Raw genomic sequence first — 6,000 nt, 5'->3', positions numbered from 1 at the left:
CAAGCCGCGTGATCCAGTGCAGAACAAGAATCAAGCATCCGGCTGTTATAAAAATTGCATCGTCATGGGGCATAATTTCCAACTGGGCGAATGTATTGCTGTTCAAAATATGAAAGCCGTGCTATGCAGTTAAGGGTGAAGAAAGATAGCGTATGCACTGTACAGTTTTGTAGAAAGCCCGCGAATACAGCAAAAAGCCACTAACATTTGGGCAGTGGAAAACATGCAAGTAGGCGTTTGCCACAACAAATCCGACTTCCTGGCAGCCGAATATGCAAACAAAGTATGCCCTGAACTTCAGTCTGCGTGCACGACACGCCCATAAATCACTTCTGTTTGGGGGCGGGTAGGGTTCCAGGATGACTTACCAACCAAGAAGACACACAAAGACCCGCTGTTGCTGCTACCAAAATAGGGAAAACAAACCCACGTGCACCTAAATATACCTGGCGCTTCGAAACAATACCGAGGTGTATAAGCGCCTTATAAATGCACAATACAAAATAAATACCTGCCCGAGCACAGCATAAAAACCTCCTTCCTCCAAGATTATCCCCTTAATCACGTAGGCGCCCTACGTGAAACGTCAAGGCGACTTAAAAACAGTTCAGAAATAAGTCATGACGCCTTAAAGCCATTTCAGAAAGCGTCGGCACATTTTTAAACAAACACACAATGCTACCGGGTCTCATAGGGACTTTAAATGTGTATTTCAATGATAACGAAAGCACCGTAAGGCCTCCCTTTAGCAAACGCTCCTTTTCAGTTTACAGGCAGCATCAGGTGAGTGAATGTGATCCAGCTCTTGTTATGCATTTGTTTTGGCACCCATTTGTTGTTTTATTGGTAAGAGGAGCCCTTTCGCAACCTCTGGAAACGCACGTTCAATAGGCTGAAGCTGTAATTCGTTGTATTGTACGTATCACAAGTTAAAAATAAAAACTGTAAGTACGGCACTTTCTAAACATTTGGTTTTCAAATTACAGAGGGCAGCTTGTTGTTGGTATCGTTGACACAAAGGCTGCTCAGAAGCTCATTTACGGTACAGTTCAGGCTTTGGAATGCTCGCAGACGCAGTGACTGCTATGCAGTTACTACACAGACCGTTGTCTTGTGTAAGTGCCTATATAGCGCTGGGAATGGCGGTTGGAGGGGGGATGTATTGGGGTGAACTGTCACTTATTTGGAGGGGTGGGGATGTGGGAAGGAGGGGCGTGGCCAAGGGATGTGGTCCCCAGGTTGCGCAACGCAGTATCCCTTCGAAGAACTCAATCCTAGCGATTTGCATATAAGCAAAGAACACTATGGGGACATCATAATGTCCACAATTTTAAATGTTAAACATGCCTTATAGTGGTTCAGTTAGAAGCCCTTTTAAGTGAATAATGGACTCTTATGTTTTGATTGGTCACAATATTCATCCTATTATGTTGCCGGATATTTATACCACGCACTGTCCCCACCGGAGTGGCCCCTGGCGCTCTGGCGGATCAGAAAGTTAAGAGGGTAGCAACGGTTAGTAGGGTGTTGTGGGATAACGGTAGAGTGAGATTTGTGGTGTCCTGTTGGCAGCTTCAGTTCGGTTAGCACCGTTCGCTGAGCATGGGTGCGTTTTCTGGAAATGTGGGCTCTGGTGCTGTTGTTTGTTTTGTTGTTGCAGTGTAGTGAAGTGCTTGTGGTTAGCAGTGCAGGGCAGTGGCTGTGTTTGTTTAGCATTTGAGAGGTGTGTGCCAAGAATGGACTTTTTAGCAGATGGGTTAATGGGGTTATCTCGTTCTTCAGGGCATCTGTCTTTCTTTGACCTTGATGTCTGCTGAAGCATTCCTCTATTGTTCATTCGCCTGGCTCTGCGCAAGGTGGTGGCCTATCTCTGAGGCTGTCGTGATCTGTGGGAGGGACAGGAGGGGAGGGCCCCCACCCACCCCCTCACCCAGGGTTAGGATTGCTAAGGTTATCAGTTGTTTTTTGTTTGTAAGAGGGCTCTGACTTGCATCATCTCCCTGAGCTCCTAGGGGGTGGTCCCCTCCCTATGAGTTATAAGTGCTCCCTGTCATGTTGGATGTTAATGTTTAATGCTCTTTCGTCTCTAGCACCAGTACCTGTCCCTTGGGTTTAGCCTAGCGAGTGTGTTTGGTTTTGACTCAGTGCACCTTAGTTCAATAGGATGTTCAGTATGTTAGTTTGGTGATGTTTGAAATTATGAATTGCCTTCAGACCTGACAACTGCATATCTTAAGTAGCCGTTTCTGACACATTATACATTTTAGCTTGTCGGCTATGTCTATCTGATTACATATTATCCATGCTTGAGGGCGAATTCCTGGCAGAACCATGAGGGACAGCCTTCTTCCATGTGATCCCCTTCACTTGGCGGGAGTTCTGCCCCTCCAGTTTTTGCTGCATGGTGTTGACCACACATTAGGTCCAGATAGGGAATTTATTAGCACTTTATTTATGGGTGTTTCTCTTTCTGTTAGTAAAATCCGACATGAATCATGAGTGAATTATTTTTAGAATTTTTAGATTGAATGTTTTTATCTATGTAATATTAATAAAATGTGTTGCTTTCCTCTCAGCCGTTCATTTGTAAGTCTGTCTAATACTAATTGAAACATGTTTTGTGGGGTTCTACGCAACATGACATTTTGGTATAGTTTTCCCCTATGTCCGTGATGAAGGGGATATCCATCATTTTTCCTTTGGTTTTAGAGGTACCAGATTAATTCTGGTTATGTGGCAAAGAGCCAGGTTTTGAGTAGTTTCCTGAATTTTAGGTGGTACTTTGTATTTCGTATATCAATCCAGTTTTTGCTGCCATATGATAGGAGGATCCCCCTAGCTTTTTTCTTGTGTAAGGTTTTGGTTCTAGGAGTATGTCGTTGCTTGATCTGAGTGTTTTCTTTCAGTTGGTAGATCGTTATTTTCATTTGTAGGAATTCTGTTTCTTGGTCGTGGATTGCTCTGTGCGTCATGCGCATTGTTTTGAACGTGACTCGTTGTTTGATTGGAAACCAGTGTAACATTTGTAGCACTGGGGTGATGTGGTCTCTTCGTGATAGTATGAGGCGGAGTCTGGCCGCTGCGTTTTGGATATGTTGCAGTTTCTTCAGTAGGTTTTCTGGCATTCCGAGGTAGTGGCTGTTGGCGTAGTCAATTCTTGACATGATGATGTGATGATTGTCAGTGTCTTATGGGTGAAGGACAGGAATGGTAGGATTCTTTTTACCGAGTGTAGGAGGAAAAAACATTTCTTGATTATTGTGTTTACTTGTGGTTCTAATGTTAGCGCATTGTCCATTAGGATTCCAAGGTTTTTGACTATTCAGGGCCCTGTTAAAAGTTCTGTGGGCCATGGGATATAAATGTTATGTTTTTGGATATAATCATGATTTCTGTCTTGCCTGGGTTGAGTTTTCGGCTGTTTGTGTTCATCAAGTCGTAGAGTTTTTTGAGACCGTCTCCCAGCGTTGTTCTGTAATTGTGCATCTTCAATTTCTTTTTTATAGATGATTTGTGTGTCGTGTGCGTAGTTGTAGCATGTAAGGTTGTGTTTTTTGATGATCTTGATTAGCAGAGCTAGGTAGATGCTGAAGAACCATGGGGATAGGATGATCCTTGTGGTACTCCACAATCGGTGTCCAGTGGAGCGTATTCGAAGGGTTTTATCCAGACAGTTTCCTTTCTATTTGCTAGGAATGATTTTATCCAGAGTAGGACTACCAACCAAGTAGTCCTACTCTGAGAAATGTTATTCTTATTTCTTCTATTCTTTTGATGAGGATGTCATGGCTGACTATGTCGAATGCTGCAGAGAGGTCGAGTAGTATTAGGATAGAGTTTGTGTCTTTGTCTTTAGGTAATTCCAGCTAGAGATAGGAGTGCTGTTTCTGTTCCTCTCATGGGTCTAAAGCCGACTTGCGCCTGGTCCAGCAACTGGTGTTTTTCAACGTGTTTGTAGACATAGGTTTCTAGAAGTTTTGCTGGGTAGAGGATGTTTTAAATAGGTTTGTAGTTGGAGAGGTCTTCCATGTCTCTTCTCATGTCCTTGAGGAGTGATTTGATGTGCACCGATTTGAATGATCCCAGTTCTTTCCCTGTTGGTAACAGGTTAAAAAAGGTTTCTGTAGTGTTCCAGCGGTGCGACCTGTGTGAGGATGGATTTGTAAATGTTTGGGGGCAGGGGGTCTATGGGGGATCCTGCTTTATTGCTATGTCTTAACATAAGCTTGACATAAGTCTCTACTGGTATTTGTGGGAAGCTTTGGAGTTTATACTGTGGTTGCTTGTTTAGCAGGATTGGTTGTGTTTGGGTTGACTGGTCTGCTTTGTATAATTTGTTAGATGTCGCTGATTTCTTTTGTTTTTGTTGAAGTGTTCTGCTGGGTCGTAGCATAGTTTCTGTGAAGGTATCGGGGTGTTGTTGCATCCCAGTGGATTCTTCATTTCTTTTATGATGTTGAACAGTTCTTTTTGGGTGTTGGCAGCTGTGATGATTTTGCTGTTGTAGTGGGTTTTTTTTTTTGTCCTTTTTGATTTTCTTTTTCGTAAGTTCGTATTTGTCGGAATTGTGCTCTCTTTGTTTGGTTGTATTCTTTCCTCCATTCAAGTTCGAGTTTCTTGTTCTTTTTCATAGTGCTGAGCGTTAGGGTAAACCATCTTGCCATTGCTCTCTTTCGTGACGGGGTGAAAAGTTTTTCAGGGGAGATGCCGTCGATTGTTTCTGCAATAATTTTTTTCTGTTGAGGTCAGCTTCGTCCAGGTTAGTCGTAGTTGATTTTGTGAGTTCAAGTTGTTCTATTAAATTGCTCACTTTGACGGCTTTCCAGTTTATTTTTGTGATAGTTGGGAGTTTATCGGATTGCTCCCCTGCTTGAATTGCTAGCATAATCACAAATGGGATGATGAGATGGTCGTTCCAGAGTATCTGTATTGGTGGTGCGGTGGTGATGAGACTTTTGTTGGCAAAGATTGCGTCAAGTGTGTGTCCCTCTGTGTATGTTGCTCCTTTGACCAGTTGTCGTAACTTCATGGTTTTCAGTTGTTTGATTAGCAATTTGTGAGTTTGCGTTGATGTTGGGAGTCCCTGAGGATTATCAGATGTTCATGTTGGATGGCTATGATAGTGATGGCTTCTATGAAGTTGTCGACAAAAGTTGCATCGAATGTCGGTGGTCTGTAAATCAGTATGAATGGTATGTTTGTTTTTGGGTTTACCTCCACGTGAAGGATCACTGATTTACATTTATTGATGTTTAGTGGTTCGTCTGTTTTTATTTTAAGGTGTTCTTTAATGCTATTGCAAGACCTCCTCCTTTTTTTCTTTTCCGTTTAACTGTACACACTTGAAGTTGTTGGTTAGGCAGCTGTGTAGTGTGATTTTGTAGCTGTGCTCCAACCACTTTTCTGTGATGAATAGGACATTGATGCCATTGTTGCAGAGCAAGTTGTATATCTATGCTGTGTTTAGACATTGATCTTGTGTTGATTAGGCTGCAGTGGAATTTTTTGGCTTGGTTTTGTTTGTCTTTTATTATCGTTTTGTCTTGTGGTTGTTGCATTGGTTTGCTCCCATGTTGCTATGCGGGTGTGATGGTGGTTCAGTCGCATATGTGTCGTCGTTGAGTAGGTCTGCTAGGTTAAATATTGTGTTCTTGTTTTCTTCGGGTTCCTCTTCTACATTTAGTTGTAGTTGAGGGAGGTGTCCTCATGTTATGTTTTTGTGATGCATGGGGTGAGGGCGTCGATTTTGTTTGTTTTCCTTTTTGGGTGTTTCTGTTTTTTTCTTTCTGCGCTGCTCCCTTTTGATGTTGTTCAGTCTTGCAACATTGGTCGAATAGATTTGTTCCAGTGAGTTGTTGGTCGCGAGGTATGGTGTTTGGTATAGAGATTTCTTCTCTTCTTTTGGGGTTTGTTCTGTTGTAGACTGTGTTTCTGGGGGTGTGTTCCGTGTTTGTGATTATGTGGTGTGGTTCCATTTGATTGAGTCCTACTTCTGGTTGT

The 6,000-nt window shown here is 42.7% G+C and overlaps 1 protein-coding gene across 1 annotated transcript in view; it reads left to right on the top strand.

Moving 5' to 3' along the window:
* Window positions 1-353: 353 nt before the first annotated feature.
* The window catches only part of BECN1 (beclin 1), a 649,635-nt gene continuing 643,988 nt past the window's right edge, over window positions 354-6,000 (top strand). Inside the window, exon 1 of the mRNA XM_069634173.1 lies at window positions 354-783. The gene's annotated coding sequence lies outside the window, so the exon portion shown is untranslated. The remainder of the gene's footprint in view (window positions 784-6,000) is intronic.

Source organism: Ambystoma mexicanum, chromosome 13 (genome assembly GCF_040938575.1).
Source record: "Ambystoma mexicanum isolate Mex_15411 chromosome 13, UKY_AmexF1_1, whole genome shotgun sequence".
NCBI lineage: Eukaryota > Metazoa > Chordata > Amphibia > Caudata > Ambystomatidae > Ambystoma > Ambystoma mexicanum.
The sequence above is the reverse complement of the archived record's forward strand: the minus strand, read 5'-3'. Positions and strand labels throughout refer to the sequence as shown.